The sequence below is a fragment of the Bison bison genome, unplaced genomic scaffold, assembly GCF_000754665.1.
Source record: "Bison bison bison isolate TAMUID 2011002044 unplaced genomic scaffold, Bison_UMD1.0 scf7180017864212, whole genome shotgun sequence".
Classification (NCBI taxonomy): domain Eukaryota; kingdom Metazoa; phylum Chordata; class Mammalia; order Artiodactyla; family Bovidae; genus Bison; species Bison bison.
In genome coordinates, this window is record NW_011494784.1 from 2,159,993 (window position 1) to 2,178,297 (window position 18,305).

General features: G+C 39.1%; 1 protein-coding gene across 3 annotated transcripts in view; it reads right to left on the reverse strand.

Annotated features, from left to right (window-relative positions):
• The window catches only part of TRPM6 (transient receptor potential cation channel, subfamily M, member 6), a 166,364-nt gene that overhangs the window by 104,593 nt on the left and 43,466 nt on the right, over positions 1-18,305 (reverse strand). The gene's annotated exons all lie outside the window — the stretch shown is intronic.

An 18,305-nucleotide genomic window follows, 5' to 3' on the forward strand; every position in this document is an offset into this window, starting at 1 on the left:
TTTTTTTTCTTTTTTTTTTTTTTTTTTTTTTTTTTTTTTTTTTTTTTAATTTTATTTTTAAACTTTACATAATTGTATTAGTTTTGCCAAATATCAAAATGAATCCGCCACAGTCATACATGTGTTCCCCATCCCGAACCCTCCTCCCTCCTCCCTCCCCATACCATCCCTCTGGGCCGTCCCAGTACACCAGCCCCAAGCATCCAGCGTCATGCATCGAACCTGGACTGGCAACTCGTTTCCTACATGATATTTTACATGTTTCATTGCCATTCTCCCAAATCTTCCCACCCTCTCCCTCTCCCACAGAGTCCATAAGACTGTTCAATACATCAGTGTCTCTTTTGCTGTCTCGTACACCGGGTTATTGTTACCATCTTTCTAAATTCCATATATATGCGTTAGTATACTGTATTTATGTTTTGACTGGGTATTTTTTATATACTGCGTTAGTGAGCTTGTGTTTTCATTGTGGGCGTTATTTAGGGAAGGGAAAGGCAGACAGAAAAGAAGGAAAATAGTGCCAGTCTTAGGCTGTGTTGGCACAAAGTTTGCCTCACCCTAATATATTTTACATGCCCAGGACTGGGGTAAGGGTGGTGAACAGCAAAGAAATGTCTAAGACTAATCCTCTAATGGTAGCTATACATGAATTAATTCCTGATGTCACTGAAAGTATTTCTTCACTGGGGCTTTTTAGGGTTTCCAGATAACAGATTGTTTCTCAGGGGAATCTCTGAGAAGGAATAGTCTTAGAGGCATTTCTTGATTAAAAAAAAAAAAAATTCTTCTAAATGTTCATGGATTTTTCTTTTTTAATATCCAGGGGACTGTGTGATTAGGTGCTGAAGGGCACACAGCTAACAAGTAATTTTTTTTTAACTTTCTCATACTTAAAAAAAATTAAACATTTAAAACATACTTTTTCCAGGTTAAATTGACTACTTTCTTTTATATCTATGTTTCTATACACACAACACTTACTTGCACCTGTTCAGTTGTTTTCTTCTCAACATTATTACAGTCTACTTCAAGATAGGCATTAGCTTATTTATCATGGAATCTACACCATGCAGGGAAGCACCAGAATGGATCAAATAGACAAAATATTTTCACACTCCAGATTCACATTTTTTATTTTCTCTACACAGCCCCTCCCTTGGAGCAAGGACACACTCAAATTGAGTGGCAGGCAGATGGATGTGTTGGCTGGGGAAATACATCAATGCAAAGCCAGCCCATCTACTGGGAGACTCAGCTCAGGGTCTCCCACGGAGTTTTGTCCATAATCTGAGGGATACCTCATGGGACTCACTTGATCTGAGATTAAGAGTCATAGGTAAAGGGCATCCAAATCTAAAATAACCCAAACTCGAGGATCTGGCTCACCACACTGCCACAAGTTAACCTCACAAGCTTTCTAGTAAATAATCTTTCCAGAAAACCGCATTTAGGAGTACTTCTTCACGAACACAAAATAACCTTACAGGTTTTCTTCTCTTTGGGTAGTCAAAGGTAAGCACTATTTTGATGGTAATGATTTATTTTTATTTTTCTTATTTTAATGGTAACATTTTTAATAGAATATCAACTAAATAACTCACAATTCCCTAAAATGCCACTTCTCCCGATTGGGTGAGAAATTTTACTGACATTTTCATATACTGCCTTACTGAACAAAAGCATTTAGAACTTCATAATGACTATTTAGATTACATAAACTCATGAGTATATGAGTAAAACATTTATGAATTCTCCACAGACTCTAATGGGGAATTAGAAGAACTCAACAGTGACCTACTTAGTAGAGTATATCATAAAAGGTTCAAGCTAAAATGTCAAACATCCCTCCACATCCCAAATTGGTGAAAGCTCTCTTTACGTTAGTCCAAAAACACAATTTTAAATGGCAATGAGAAGACATCCTTTCCTCTGCTGTCACACATGCTCAGCCTTATTCTTAGGGAATTAAACTTGCAAACAAGATGTTTATTACTTCAGATCATGTGAAATCATTTTGATAAGTAGGGAAAAGGAAATGGGAGGCTTCCCTTATGAGTATTCTTTACAACTATCCCTGGATAGTGAAATACAGAGTTTAACTGAATGCTGGGCCTATTTGCTGTAGAACCACTCTAAGAAGGTTTTCAAGTTAGATACACTCAGTCTCCAATTTCCACTCAGCAAAACGTTCACAAATTTGTTATTCAGGTACACAGGGATGGTCTTTATTTATGCTACAAATATCTTCTTAAATTATCCAAAACTTTACTAGTACTATACCTAAGTGAACATAGTCTAGAAAAGTTTCTTGGAGTGAAGCTTTACTATCAGCAGAGCTATACTCAAATAATTGACTTTTAGAAAACCTACCATCCTCTGAGACAATAAAGCCTTTACTAGGAATTATAGGCTAAAGGCAATGGCATTTATGTTATCCATAGGAAGGTTTATATACAAAGAAGATTACTTGTTTCACTTTCTAAGTGTAACAGGGCAGAAAGAACACTGCTGCTTGCAATTCCATGCAGATACATATCATATATTTAACATATTTAAATACCACACATACCACATATTTAATTCAAAATCTTTGCTAAAAGAAAAGAGTAAGAGAGGGCTTATCATATTGAGTGAAGTAAGTCAGAGAAAGACAAATATTATATTATATCACTTATATGGGGAATCTAAAAAAATGATACAAATGAATTTATTTACAAAACATAAATAGACTAACAGACACAGGAAACAAACTTATGGCTACTAAAGTGGGTAATGGGGGGTGAGGGGAGGTGGAGAGAGATAAATTAGGAGTTTGGAATTAATATTTACACACTATTATATATAAAATAGGTAAATAACAAGGATCTACTGTATAGCACAGAAAACTGTATTCAATATCTTATAATAATCTATAATGAAAAAGAATCTGAAAAAGAACACACATATATATGCATGTATAACTGAATCATTTTGCTGTATACTTGAAATTAACACATTGTAAATTAACTATATTTCAATTTTTTTAAGTGGAAAATAAAAGAATGAGAGAGGACTAGAAGAAGAAAGGTGAGAGAAAAGATATAAAATGTTTAGGTGTGGGCAATTTCAATGCCATTCCACATTCAGGAGTACAGCATGCCCATGAGAAGCAGCTCTCAAACTTTGGGGAGTTAGAACTCCATATTCATTAAATTTACCAAGGACCTCCATAGAACTTTCACTTGTGGAATACAGCTACCAATATTTACATATTAGAAATTAAAACTGGGACTTTTTAAAGTATTTCCCCATCAATTCATTTAAAAAATCAATAATTATAATCAACCTAACACATGTTAAAATAAATATTTCTCATGAAAAGTATTTTTTAAAAGGTTTATGAGAAAAGCATTGCATTTTTGTCTGGCTTACCATTGTATTTTTGTCTGGCTTTAAACAGCAGGATTCTTATATCTGCTTCTGCATTCAGTCTTTTACAAAGTGGTTTTGGTTGACATACATAAAAAGAATTGACCCAACAGGGACATGGAGTTGGAAAAAGGAAATAGTATTTTAATAAACATTTTCGATATCATGGATTTGTCATGTAACGTCTGGAAAACTCCACTGTATGCTTATGATAGAATGAGTGGAAAAGGGAAACAACGTACCAGTATAAAAATAATTTTGACTTTGAGGAACTTTGAAAGGGTCTCAAAGATCCTGAGGAATCCCCAGGGGTACCACACATGAAAGATCACTTTCTAAAAGTGACCACATATAGGCACTAGGGTTCAGTGTGAATGAGAGGCAGGATCTGCTGCTTCCTGGCTGGTCTCAGGTCCGATGCACATCTTAGTCTGCACATCTCATCTCAGTGAGTGCACTGCAGTATTTCAACATCACCTATTTAATCTGGTGTTCAACTGAAGAAAACTCCCACATAGAGAAAAAAGCAGTTAGAGATCAAATCTTCACATACTTCTCTTTCTGAGCAACGCAGGAGATTTTTGAATGATACATTTGACTGCATTTATTTTTACCTTTACATCTGACTTTAGTACCTACCACATGGTTCCTCCCAAAGACATCACTGAAGCATGGTAAGGGATAAGCCCTCCAGAACTCAGGCAGTATATGTTCTGTCAGTCTACCTGCTCTTCCATTGATACTTATAAGAATAATAGCTTTATTCATTCATTCATTCAAAATACTTTGATGGGCATATTATATAATTCTAATAAAAATAATAAATAAAATTGGGTCCCAGAGACTAACACCAAAAGAGAAGAACCTATGTTTACTGATAGATATTAATACCAAATATGGCACAAGAGCAGGCTGTGGGACTCCTTAGAAGTAGAAATCCCTGCTGTCTGCCAGTATTTGGGGGAGGCTTCAAGGAGAACACAAAACTTAAAAAAGTCCTTGAAAGATGTCAAAGATTTCTTTTCCCCTGCACATCATGTAGGATCTTAAGTTCCTCAACTAGGGATCAAACTTACATGCCTTGAATTGGAAGCTTGGAGTCTTAACCATGGAACTTCCAGGGAAGCCCCCAAAAGATGACAAAGGTTTTGAAAGGTGACTGATGAAGTTCAATGGTGGTTAGAAATGTAGAGTCTTAGGCCTGGAGAAGAATTCAGAAGACACCAATGCTAAGGTACAACAAAAGCCACAAAGTCACTGGGGAGGAGAAAAGAGAGAAGATAAAAGAGCCAGGAATCTTGGGGAACACTAAGCATAGGGTAGAGAATAAAGTTCAGGGAATAAAAACCAGAGCGTTATTAATCAGGATGACACGATACCTGAAGTTGAGAAGGGAGAAAATTTTTCTCTCTAAAGTTTGTATTATTACAAAAGTAGGTACTTTCAAAGAAATACTGAGAAGTGTTTAATCATGAAAAGAAAGTAAGAAGGACAATTTTTGTTGTCCATGACAAATACACAGATTGAGAGAAAATCAGGAAGTAGATTGTAAAACAGAGAAGGAAGCTAGTGTAAGATATCCTTGGAAGAAAGAAATAAAACAGCCACTAGATCAACAATATAAAGCAAAGTCAATGCTTATGTAGACTTTCATATATGTCAAGTGAAGTGAAGTGAAGTGAAGTGAAGTGAAGTCGCTCAGTCATGTCCGACTCTGCGACCCAATGGCCTGTAGCCCACCAGGCTCCTTGGTCCATGGGATTTTCCAGGCATGAATACTGGAGTGGGTTGCCATTTCTTTCTCCAGGGGATCTTCCCAACCCAGGGATCGAACCCAGGTCTCCCGCATTGTAGGCAGACGCTTTACCGTCTGAGCTACCAGGGAAGCCCTCATATATGTCAAGGGCTGTGCTAAATGCTTTAAATACTATTCACAACTGTGAGACAGATACAATTACCACCTCTACAGAATGGAGCAGGTTCTATGGAATACAAGCACTAGCATTCTTTTGCACTGTGTTTAATAAACAAAGTTGAGAGGTTGACTTTATATTAAGAAAGTTGGAACCATGTATGTAGATAAAAGAGTGAAGATGGAAGAGAGAATAAAAATGACTTTAGAGACTTTGGGGGTGAGGAGCAGGAAACAAAATAATATGAATAGCCAAGGAGGAAGACTCAGCCTTGAGGAAAATGCTGCTTCTTGTGACAGAGGCAAGCAGTGGAGTGGCAAACTTTCCCTTCTTGGTAATTCTGCTCCAGACCCTCTTATCTATGCTCTTCAGAATATGCTCTATGCTCTCCACATCTCCATTTAGCTGCGATGCCTGCAAATCTCAGCATTCTCCTTTGTTCATCTTAACCAGACAGAAAGGCAGGTGATACACATGTGGAATCACAGTGCCTCTTTTCATTACTAGCTCTTTACAATACAACATCAGCATAGTACAGTATCTTTTCTGTGAACCACAAAGCATAGGAAATGCTCTCTCAGTAGAGGATCCAACAAATTTAAAATAGATGCGGGGGGACTTCCCTGGCAGTCCAGTGGTTAAGACTCCACTCTTGCAGTGCAGGGAGCGTGGATTTGATTCCTGGTCAGGGAACTAAGATCCCACATGCCATGAAGCACAGCCAAAAAAGAAGAAAGAAAGAAAGATGGGGAACAACAAGAGTATCTCACTGTTCACCCTATGGAGAAACTATCATATGACTTTCCAGGAATGTCCCTAATACACTAACCGAAAAAAAATGTGTGCCCAGATGACTAGACTGTGTGACGTGTAATTGGAGACTTCAGACAAGTGGACAAGTCAGAGCAAGGTATAATGAAAGGAAAGGAAGTGGAGAGCAAGGGTAAGGTAAATGTGTTTCCTTCTCTAGTCTGTAAGAAATCTCTATCAGAAAACTGGATAAATCCCGTTCTTCCTGGGCAATTCACCCCAGGGGTTGTTAAAATAATCTCCAACCATCCAGCTATCCAGCTGTCCATTTCCCTCAGCATTTCTTTAGCTACACTTAGAAATAGGTACTCTACTTACATTTTTTAAAATTAATTACAATCACTTTAGGTAAACATTTTACAACTGTGTGCATAATTGCTACTTAGCCAAAAACAAAACAAAACAAAACAAAACAGATTTGCTGTAATGTTACAGTAGCAGGCAGTAGATAGCTCAGGTGGTAAAGAATCCACCTGCAATGCAGGAGACCTGAGTTCAACCCCCTGGGTTGGGAAGATCCCCTGGAGAAGGAAATGGCAAGCCACTGCAGTGTTCTAGCCTGGGAAATCCCATGGACAGGGGAGCTTGGTGCGCCACAGTGCATGGGGTCACCAAGATTAGGACGTGACTTACCAACTAAACCACCACAACCACCACCGTAATGTTATAATTGTTAAAATTATAACATTAGTTATAGTTCTTGGATTGCTCTTAGTTCTTGGACTCTAAGTCTCCACTCTTTCATGGAACATGTTAGCCAGGCCCCAGTAACTTTTTTTTTAATAAGTAATTTTGAAAATGGTGTAAATGTCACCAGTACAACCGATAAGAAAGGAGAAAATCTTTTCTGCTCATATAAGCAGTTGGAAAATGTTTTCTGCTCATATGACTCTCCAGAAAGAATAAACTATCCATTGTTCCCCTAATTATATTTAATCAAGGATCGCCTGTGAGGATATCACACACTTGTTTCCACAGGATGCAATTTTGGTATATTCTTTTCCAAGAGACTTCCACCCATTATCAACTAAGAATATTACCTCCCCTAAATCTTACATCTTAATGCAAGATTTTTACATTTATCTTTAGGATTTTTTAACTTAGTTTTTAAAGTCTTTGAAATGTTTAACTTAAAAGATAGAAATTGTTAAGATTTTTATCTGAATTTAAGCTGAAAGATTTAGGGTAGGGTACAAATCAGATTGGTTGTTTGTTTCTTTTTCTCAGAAAAAAATTACATCCAGAACAAATAATTCCCCTAAAATTCAAAGAGGAAAAAGATGTTTTAATGGAATGAGGTTGGACCAGGAAGTTGAGAATCAGAAGTCTGTCAGGGGTACCAAGAATTCTGTGAGCAACAGAGGTTGGCAGATATGAAATATCATTTGCTAGGAAAAAAGTTCCCAACTTCTCTTTCTGGTTGTTATTTGATTTTCAAAGTTCCCAAATTGTTGTTTAGAGACTGACTGTACTTTCAATGCACTTCAGGAAGGAAAGGGAACACAGTTATTGCACAATGCCTTTTTCTAAGTCATTGAAAGCCAAACTACGAAACAAGTTTTCATTTCCACTGGGTACTGATTATTAAGACATTTCTTCTATATCTAATTTCTTCTGCTAATTTAAAATGAGAAAAAATATATTCTATTCATAAGGAAGAGACCTTGAAATGACCTAAAAAGACAATTCTAAAAAAGTGATTAAACAAAAGAAAAGCAACTTTCTTCTTTAAAGAAGGTATCACTCAAATGATCACATATTTTGTGATTGTATTAAAAAGAAGAATGTTCTACCTTAGTCACTTCTAGCTACAAGCTGAGGAAGACTCTCTTTCCTAACCAAACTTGGGTCAGGCTCTTTCTGACTTGAGTCCTCTTTCTAACTAGGCCCCAAACTTGGGCTCTCTCATTAGCTCACTTAGTCAATTTTTAGAATCCAGCTGAGTTAATTTAGCAAAAATCCCCCATGCTTGGTATCTGATCACTCTACTCTGGCCCACCTTCAGCAAGACTCCGGTTGAATGGTCTAAGAAGAATCCCCTAGCCTTGATGTTTCCTCTTAACCCTTTCCATTCACTGATGGTATCCTGCTCCTTGCCCATAAATCTCCACTTCCCTTGTATTTGGAGTTAAGCCCTATCTCTCCTGCCTCCTGAAAACTCCCATTGCAATCATTTTTTCTTCACTGGTCTTCCTTGTTCTTTTTAACAAATGTCATGAAAAATTTTTCTTTAACAAAGCCCATGCACCATACATACACACACACACGCACACAAATCACTGTCTGTGGGTTAGAAAACAACACTGACAACATATTGGGATTCCAGTAATTCTTAGAAACTCTCTCCTGGGCTGACATTTACAGAGCTTGTCCCTTCAGTTAAACTGAAATGAAGGACTCTGACATCAAGGAGACCCCACAGAGAAGGACTTCAGATGTCTCCTTATGGGTAAGTGGTTTCTATTCCTTCATCTACCACTCTGCTTTTCACACTCAGTATTTGCTGAACCCAAACACCAGCCAGCAAGATGCACTTTCCAGCTGAAATATCTCCACTAAAAGAGCTGCTTCTCAAAATGTGATTTCTCTTGGAAATAGTGGCTATTCTTGCAAGTAGTGGCTATTAGCAACTCAAGAGACCAAAACATGAGCCTGAGAGGCTTGCCTCTTTATCTCATCCAAGAACAAAGATCCAATCTGTAAAGTCTTCTGCCAAGTCACTTACTCCCTCCTAGTCTGTCTTTCTTAACACTGTCCCAGGGAATTCCTTGGCATTCCAGTGGTTAAGACTCCACACTGTCACTGCTATGTCCTGCGTTCAATCCCTGGTCAGGGAACTATGATCCCACAAGCTGTGTGGTGTAGCAAAAAAAGAAAAGACTGCCCTAAAGACTCTAGCTAATACTATAAAGAGTTTAAATCTTAAGACTTTGGACTTTCTTTGTTTTAATCCAGCAAGATCTACTCAGTTGACCTGATCACAGAACAATACTGACTACTTGGAATCTGAGTTTCTCTAGGCCAGATAAGGACAAAAATTGGGGGTTTTGGTTTTTATTTGTTTGTTTTAAATCACTTTAAATAGACACTAACAGAGGTGACAAAGTTCAGTCAGGATTAACTGATCCAGGCCAAGGATCTGTAAAGTACCCTCTGGACTGAAATCCTTCTGGGAGGAAAATTCTCTTTCCTAAGATAACAAGATTCAGTTTATAGGAAAAAAAAAAAAAAAAAAACCTCTTAGCTCTTTAAAATATCAACAGAGGATATCTATCTCCTCCAGGAAGAAGAAAGGTGTTCTCATATTCAAAGGCCAACCTGCTCCACCATAACCTGTGCTGTTCTACATTGCTGTTGTTTGGTCTGTAAGTCATGTAACTTTGGTCTGTAACTCCTTTGTGGCTCCACGGACTACAGGCTGCCCTCCAGGTTCCTCTGGGAACTCCTCCCAAGTTTCCCAGGCAAGAATACTAGAGAGGGTTGCCATTTCCTTCTCCAGAGGATCTTCCCAACACAGGGATAGAACCCGGGTCTCCTGCATTGGCAGATGAATTCTTTACCACTGAACCACCTGGGAAGCCCATTCTGTTCTATATGCTTATGTGCTAAGTCGCTTCAGTCATGTCCCACTATGGACTGTAGCCCACCAGACTCCTCTGTCCACGGGATTTCCCAGGCAAGAATATGGGAGCGGGTTGCCATTTCCTCCTCCCAGGAATTTTCCCAACCCAGGGATTGAACCTGAGTCTCTATGGTTTCCTGCATTGCCACACAGGTTCTTTGCAACTAATGCCACCTGGAAAGCCCTAAGATAATATAAATAGCAGGTATCTTACTTGGGTTACTGTAACAGAATACCATAGGCTGGATAGCTCACACTACAAATATTTATTTCTCAACATTCTACAGGCTGGAAGTCCAAGATCGTGGTGCCCTCATGGTTGGGTTCTGGTGGGAACCCTCTTCTTATTTACAATAGCCACCTGCTTACTATAATTTCACATGGCAGAGAAAGCATTCAATTGTGTCTCTTCTTGTAAGAGCACTAATCCCATTCATGAGAGCTCCACTCTGAAGACCTAATTATTTCCCAAAAGTTCCACCTCCAAATACTATCACATTGTAGATTGGAGCTTCAGTATATGGACTTTGGGGGGACACAAACATTTAGTCCACAGCAGCAAGTTAACAATTTCTTCAGCACTCTCTATGCACCCACTTGCACAAGGCAAAGCACTTTGTTTATATTAACTCTGCCCCAGAGCATGTGGGAAGTAGTTGCAGTTATTATCTCCATTTTACAAAAGAGGACACTGAGTCAGAGAGGTTGAGTAATTTAAACAAGAACACAATAGTTCATAAAAATGACACCAGGATTCAAACACAGGCAGTCAGATTCAAGTCCACACCTTTAATGACTTCATTTCACCATCATTTACACGCAGAACTTGCACAAGTACCAATCCCTGAAGCTGAATAGTGATTTGGGGTTTACAAATCACTTTCCTGAAGATCTGATCCTCACACAAATCCCATAAGGTCCTTAGCAGATGTAAGAGTGACATAAAGCACATGAAGTGCCCAGAAAAATCTCTGCTTCATACCCCAACCTCTTTTTTTGGTATCCTTAGACCCAGAGAGAGGTATCAAGAGGGTCATGAAGCCCTAGAAATTGTATAACAACTTTTGCATGGATCTGAATACATGCATTTCTCAAAAGAAAATCTCAAGAGCTCTATTGAAAATAAGTGCTACACAAGGGTCTGAATATGCTGTTCTCCAAAGAAGATATACAACTGACCAGGGAACACAGGAAGATTTTTCACATCATTAATCATTTAAATGCAAATCTAAATCACAGTGAGATACTTCTTCGCACCTACTAGGATGGCTATAATCAAAAACTCAGACAATACAAAGTATTGGCAAAGATGGGGAGAAATTGGAACTCTTACAGATTGCTGGTGGGCATGGAAAGCTGTACAGGCGCTGTGGAAAACAGTCCGGAGGTCCCTCAAATGGCTAAACATAGAATTACCATATGATCCCGCTAGTCCATTTCTAAGTATCTACCCAAGAGAAAGGAAAACAAATGTCCACACAAAACCCTGTACACAAATGTTCATAGCAGTATAGACCAAAAAAAAGCAAAAACAACAAAATATCCATCAATGGATGAATGGACAAATAAAACATGATATATCCACACAATGAAATTGTATTCAGCAATACAAAGAAGTACCGTTACATGCTACAACATGGATGAACCATGAAAATGTTATGTGAAGTGAAAGAAATCAGTCGCAAAGGCATATACATTGTATGAGTCTATTTATATAAAATGCCCAGAATAGGCAAATCCATAGAGAAAGAAAGTACACCAGTGGCTGCCTGTGGCTGATGGAGATGAGGAGGATGAGGAGATGAGGAGATGAGGACCTAAGGAGGATGAGGGATGGTGGGTATGTTCTAAAACTGACTGTGGTGATGGATGCACAACTCTGTGAAGATAAAAAAAAAATCTCATTAAATTGGATACTTTAAATGTGTGAATTATATGATATGTGAATATATCTCAATAAATCCACTAAAAAATATATTTGTGGAAGTGGCACAGGCAGAAAGGGAGAAAAGCCCAAAAATAAACCCATAAACAATTTGGGTTTAACCATAGTGGAAAACAAAATTCAGACATGTTTCTAACCAAAGGAAGAAATCAGGCCATGAATGTGTTTTGTTCAGCCCATAAGTGTTTTCAAAAATCTTTGAAGCAACTAGAAAAATGTAAAAACCCAGAGGTTTCATGTTCAACAAAAAATCTATACATCCGCATTTTCCTTAACAAGGAACAAAGTTTAAACAAACAAGCAAGCAAAAAACAGAATCTGGTAATACTAGGTTGCATTCTAATTTGGCAATGGTCTGTTAAGGCCAAGGGTGGGCAGTCATTTTTAGACAGAGCTTAAATTGCCCAGTAAGCCTGAGTGCCCAGCAGGTCAGGTTTCCACTGTGAGTTTCTGAGTCACTTATCTATAGCTTTCATCAGATTGTCAAAGGAATCTCTAACTCCAAGCACATTCACAACCTTTAGAAAGAAGCAGCCAGCAAACAGTGGCCATTTGCTTTACAGATAAGAAAACTGACCTAACTTGCCTGAGGCCAGGAGAATGTGCAGTCAGCAGTGAAAACTACTTTTTCTGACTCTTGGTTACTTTCATTACTCTTCTGGCCTCCCTGTTGATATTTCTAGAGCATCTACAATTACCATATCCTGTTCTTTTCAGCAGCAAATGAGAGAAATCAGTGAGAAAGGAAAGAACCTTCTAGACATTCCAAAATGGCATATGATTTTCAGGTTCTATGATCTTCTAATCACACAAATTTTGCCTGGACCTAAATTCCTTTGGTTTGTGTGGGCAACCTCAGCCATCCTCCTATCCCACAGCCCAAGGAAGATAAAGAGAATGTTAAACTCTTAGGACAAGGAAATAATCCCAAGAATATGTTTTCTCCAAGGTTACTAGCACTCCTGCTACAAAAAGCACAAATTCCTGACAGATTCCACCCTGGGACAAGTGGTTTGCTGATGTCAAAAATGACTATTTGGGCTTCCCTAGTGGCTCACTCGGAGAAGGCAATGGCAACCAACTCCAGTACTCTTGCCTGGAAAATCCCATGGACGGAGGAGCCTGGTAGGCTGCAGTCCATGGGGTCGCTAAGAGTCGGATACGACTGAGTGACTTCACTTTCACTTTTCACTTTCATGCATTGGAGAAGGATATGGCAACCCACTCCAGTGTTCTTGCCTGGAGAATCCCAGGGACAGGGGAGCCTGGTGGGCTGCCATCTATGGGGTTGCACAGAGTCAGACACGACTGAATTGACTTAGCAGCAGCAGCAGTGGCTCAGTAGCCTGGTGGGCTACAGTCCATGGGGCCACAAAGAGTTGGACACGACTGAGCAACTAACACTTTCACTTTTTCACATTTAGTGGCTCAGTGGTAAAGAATCTGCCTGCTAATGCAGGAGACACAGGTTCCATCACCGGTCTAGGAACATCCCATATGTCGTGAAGCAATTAAACCCATGCGCCACAACTATTGAGCCTGTGCTCTAGAACCTGGGAACCAGGACTGCACAGCACATATGCCAAAACTACTGAAGCCCACACACTCTAAAGCCCGTGTTCCGCAACAGGAGAATAGTTCCAGCTCTCTGCAACTAGAGAAAAGCCTGCACAGCAACAAAGACCCAGAATAGCCAAAAATAAATAAATAAATAAAATTAATTTTTTTAATAAAGTACATAATTAAAAAAAAAAAAAAAAGACTATTTACAAGAAGCTCCAAGTCCACAATAGGTAAAGTGAGAAGAGAATGTCACTTGTTTATAGTCATTTACCCCACCAAGCTTAGAATTTGCCTGGAAAGAAAATTCTATATGATGCCCACACAGAGTTTAGGGAGAGGTGGGAGAATAAAGAACAACCCATTCTCAGAGATCTGCTCTTACTGAAGAGGATTAATGATGAAAATAGCCAAATCTGAGCATCAGAAGACTTCTTAGTCCACCTGACATATGATCTCAGTAGTACTGAAAAGCAAAAGAATAATTTAAAATAAGGGGTGTGTGTGTGTGTGTGTGTGTGTGTATATAAAGGTGACAGTGAATAACTGAGGATTCACTGATGGATAAGTGAGAGTGGGCTGGGTGTGTGCGTGTATGAAAGGCTGATCAGTTCTGAGCAATGATGACAAGGTTTTACTACAGACCTTTGTAACTACACTTGATCTGAGCTCGGAGAAATAGGAAAAAAAAAAAAAAGAAGAAGAAGAAGAAGAATCCAGTTCACCAGGCTGATCTCTCCAATCAAAACACACAGCATATCTGCAACCCCTGGATACCTGACTCGTATCCAATCTGGGTGGGCTTCAAGATCCAGAGCCAGCAAATAGCACAGGATCATTCCACATCAGGCCAGGGCTGGAAACTAAATGCCAGCTGGGAAACTACAGGAGAACCAGGGCCAGGGAAGGCACCTGTCTATGCCCTGCAAGCAGTAAAAGTCAAAACAGACCAGAAGGCCCTCGCAGAGAGGCACGTGCTTACAAAACCAGGAAAAGAATGAAACTTTTAAGGCAAACAAAATGACCACTTCTCACTTCTCTCAATTGTGTAATTCTGAAATAGTCTCAAAGTTTATCCGTGCCATAAACAACTTAGGGACCTTTTCCCCAGAGATATGGAAATGCCAAAACTCATGGAAAAAAAAAATGAAAAATAGCATTGGGCTACCACCAACAAAGGAACATGCTAAAGGTTCTGGTGCCAAGAAGAGTTTCCAGGGAAGTCCACTGTTACCCCAACCCCTAAAAAAGCCATGATTCCCTGCAAAAGCTGAACCCAGCTGAAAACAGGTTCAATCATGAATTCAAAGTATAGGACAGGGCTACCCTGGTGGCTCAGTGGTAAAGAACTGGCCTGTCAAGGCAGGAGGCACAGTTTCAATCCCTGGTCTGGGAAAATGCCACATGCCATGGAGCAACGGAGCCTAAGCACCACAGCTATTGAACCTGTGCTGTACAGCTTGGGAGCCACAACTGCTGAAGCTCACATGCCCTAGAGCCTGTGCTCCACAACAAAAGAAGCTGCTGCAATGAAAACCTGTGCACCACAACCAGGGAGTAGTCCCCGATTTCTGCAACTAGAGAAAAGCAATGGAGACCCAGCGCTGTGAAAAATAAAATAAAAATTACAAAGTAAAGGACAAATCCCACTATGGAGCTTGTGTGAATTTTTTTTCTTATTTTTTTAAAAATGGTGGTAAAATACACACAATGTAGAATTTACCATCTTAGCCATTTTATAGTCCACAGTTTAGTATTATTAACTGTACTTAAACTTGTGCAACCAAATCCTACGATGTTTTCACCCTGCAAAAATTAAACTTTATTCCCATTACACAACTTCCAGGCCCTAGCAACCATCATTCTACTTTTTCTTTCTGTGCACTGGACTACTTTAGACATCTCATATAAATGGAATCATTCAATATTTGTCTTTTTATGACTAAGCATTGCATCTAGCATATTGTCCTCAAGGTTCATCCATGATGTAGCATGGTACAGGAATTCCTTCCTTTTTAAGGCTGAATAATATTCCATTGTATGTGTACATCACATTTGTTTATCTATTCAGAATATCCATTTCTGTGTCTCAGAGGTATGGTTCTGTTGCACTGGTGGCACACACAGAAGTTATGGAGTCCAATTTGTAATGGTTGTTTTCTACAGAGAAAGACAGACAGACTTGGTTCAATGATGTGTGTACTCCAAGAGAGGAAAAACAAGCTCATTAAAGCTGCTGCTGCTGCTGCTGCTAAGTCTGCACTCAATTCCATCATCTAGAACCATCTCACCATCCCTGTCTACCTCAAAAATAAAGGTTTTGTTAACTGTATATTCCCAGGTTCTGGAACAGGATTTAGCATATAGTTCAGTTTAGTTCAGTCACTCAGTCGTGTCCAATTCTTTGCGACCCCATGAATCGCAGCACACCAGGCCTCCCTGTCCATCACGAACTCCCGGAGTTCACTCAGACTCACATCCATCGAATCAGTGATGCCATCCAGCCATCTCATCCTCTGTCGTCCCCTTCTCCTCCTGCCCCCAATCCCTCCCAGCATCAGAGTCTTTTTCAATGAATCAACAATTCGCATGAGGTGGCCAAAATACTGGAGTTTCAGCTTTAGCATCATTCTTTCCAAAGAAATCCCAGGGCTGATCTCCTTCAGAATGGACTGGTTGGATCTCCTTGCAGTCCAAGGGACTCTCAAGAGTCTTCTCCAACACCACAGTCCAAAAGCATCAATTCTTCAGCGCTCAGTTTTCTTCACAGTCCAACTCTCACATCCATACATGACCACTGGAAAAACCATAGCCTTTTCTAGACGTACCTTTGTTGGCAAAGTAATGTCTCTGCTTTTCAATATGCTATCTAGGTTGGTCATAACTTTCCTTCCAAGGAGTAAGCGTCTTTCAATTTCATGGCTGCAATCACCATCTGCAGTGATTTTGCATATAGTTAACACTCAGTAATTATTTATTGGCTGAGTGAAACTAGAAAAGTAAGTGTTCAGAAAATCTTATATGCTTGATTTTGAATGATCCAATTCATCTGAATATATTAGCCAGGAAAGCATCAGTTTGTATTGATATGGAAAAATAGTCCAAGAACTACTTTTAAAGGAATCAGGTTGCATATCAATAATCAGTATAATTTCCTTTATGTAAAAACAAATGCACAAATCAAAACAATATATTGTATATAATAATATATAATAATACTGTACCTAATTAATATTCTTCAAATCCAATGGTTTGGTTACTTCTGGGTTTAAGAGAGATGAGGACCAAAGACAGAAAGGAAACTTTCTGTTTGAATTTCTACTTGTAGGGTTTGAATTATTTACCAAAAGAACATATTTTTGTATTATTAGTGAAACTTTGGTAAGAAAAAAAAAATATGGAAGGCTCATATGTCACAAGAACACATTGATTCAGGGACTTCCCTGGTGGTCCTGGTTAAGATTCGCCTTCCAAGTGCAGGGAAATGTGTGTTCAATCCCTGGTCAGGGAACTCAGTTCCCGCAAGCCTTGCTACCAAAAAATAAAACAGACACAATGTTGTAACAAAGTCAATAAAGACCTTAAAAATGACCCACATCAAAAAATATATTTTTTTTAAAAAAGGAATACATTGATTCAGTTTACTTTACATGTAACCTTTCTCAGAGACCTACTGGAGAATGTGCTCCACCCAAATAATGGGAAATAAGAAAGACAACGACATGGGATACAAGAAACAGGATCCAGCATTAGAGAAACTCAAAGGGAACCTTTGAGATAACTATATTCTGAAGATAGATGGAAGGAAGAGAAAAGATGTTAGTGATAGGTGCAGGAACTTAGAAGAAAGCTAAATACTCATATTCCATTCTGAAAAAACAGTGCATAAATACTAAACCTGAAAAATCAAGAAGGAGTAATACAAGCATTATTTAGACATGAATAAGTACCAACTAGCTAAACAGCGGAGACGGCAATGGCACCCCACTCCAGTAGTCTTGCCTGGGAAATCCCATGGATGGAGGAGCCTGGTAGGCTACAGTCCATGGGGTCACTAAGAGTTGGACACGACTGATGCGACTTAGCAGTAGCAGCAGCTAAAAGAGATGAACATGATTGCTCTTTCTGAAAAGAAAAAAATGACACAAGTTCTGCTGTTTTTGGTAATGAACCTTATGGAATTATTTGTTTCTGAACTACGTGTATATACAACTTCAATCATACTAAGAAGTAAAAAGAGAAAAATCACAACTGAGGCCCACATCAGAAAACCATACCTAACGGGGGGTAGGGGGTTGCCAGGTGTCAGTCAAGCCAGAATATCCAACACTTTATCAGTCATGGAAGAATCCAAAGCAAATGAAAAACGAAATACCAAAATTTTTATACAGGGAAAAAAGAAATTCCAGAATCCAGTCCCCACTTTGGTAGTTAAAAATGAACCACCTTCTCCCTAGGAACAAATGCTCAAAATCCCGTGCATGGTATCCATATTCTTCGTGTTTTAAACCCCTACCCTGGACTCCAATCCTAACTATTCTCCTCCCTCAACTTCATTTTCCTCATCTATAAACCGGTGTGGTGGGAGTGGTGGGTGGTGATACTTAGATCTTACAGGATTACTTTCTGGGTGAAATAATAACAATCAAACTTCTGTAATCCAATAAATATTAGGCGTTATTCGAAATGTTATTGCATATATAACATCTCATTTAATGTTCAAATTACAGTCCTCATCCCATTTTCCAGATGAGGAAGCCAAAGTACAGAGGTTCCAGTAACTTGCTCAATATCGTAGCTACTGGTGAAGCGAGGATGCGAATTCGGCTGATTTGGCTTTAACAGTCTGTACCAAAAACCAGACTATGCCGAAATGCAAGAATAAAATGTGCACAATAAACCGAACTACTTCACACATGTGTGCCACTCCAGACAAAACAGGTAGGTGATAGCCAGTTCGAGGTTTGGCCGCCTTACAAGAGACCAAGGCACGACCAGGGTCTCCACTCCTGTCCCCAATTCCCCAAGCTCCTTCAAGGCTCCC